The sequence below is a fragment of the Haliaeetus leucocephalus genome, unplaced genomic scaffold (assembly GCF_000737465.1).
Source record: "Haliaeetus leucocephalus isolate CR32 unplaced genomic scaffold, Haliaeetus_leucocephalus-4.0 Scaffold240, whole genome shotgun sequence".
NCBI lineage: Eukaryota > Metazoa > Chordata > Aves > Accipitriformes > Accipitridae > Haliaeetus > Haliaeetus leucocephalus.
The window spans coordinates 6,352,820-6,353,562 of NW_010972676.1; positions in this window are offsets into that span (position 1 = coordinate 6,352,820).

Genomic DNA, 743 nt, shown 5'->3' on the forward strand with positions numbered 1-743 from the left:
GGCCGGCGGCTCCCGCAAGCGCCTCCCGCTTCCCCGCTTGGCGCCCGGCCCCGTGGGGCTCGCGGGGGAGCCCGGAGCCCCGAAGCCGAGCCCCGCTCCCCCCCGGACAGGCTCCTGGGCCGGGCTCGGGTGGACGGGCGAGGAAAGCGGTGTGAAACCCACCTAGTCTCGCCCCCGCCGTCCTGCGCTACCAGACACCGAGTGCAGCGAGATGAAACAGCCGCATCCTCCCGCACGGGAACTGCTAAAAATTCAAGGCAAAAAGATTAGGCACGAATTCCTGGCCCCGCTCCTCCCTCCCCTCTTCGCCCCCACCCCCATATTTCAGTCCTTTAGGCCAGCAGAGATGATTTCACGGTTTTCCAGTGGAAATAGCTAAAAATGCTCCTGCTAATTACAGAGCTCTTCCAGGCCAGGTGCACTTTTAATTGGATTAGTAAGTGCTCTATATTAAACCTTCAGCACATCAAATGGGCAGTGAAAATTAGAGCTATTAAGAACACAGGCAATCATTTCTGAACGATAAACATTACTGGTTTCTCCTCTATTAGAAATAAATCAATTATACTGTTTCCGGGTTTGCGCGCATACATTAATTTCTCAGAAGGATTTCAGAGGGAATTCTCCGCCTAACTGTTTCCAGGGGAGGTGAAGGGGACAGTACAGCTTCGTAAACAGAAACGTGTACTTGAGAGAGGGAAAGGAAAGGAAAGGGGAAAGGAAAGGGGAAAGGAAAGGAAAGG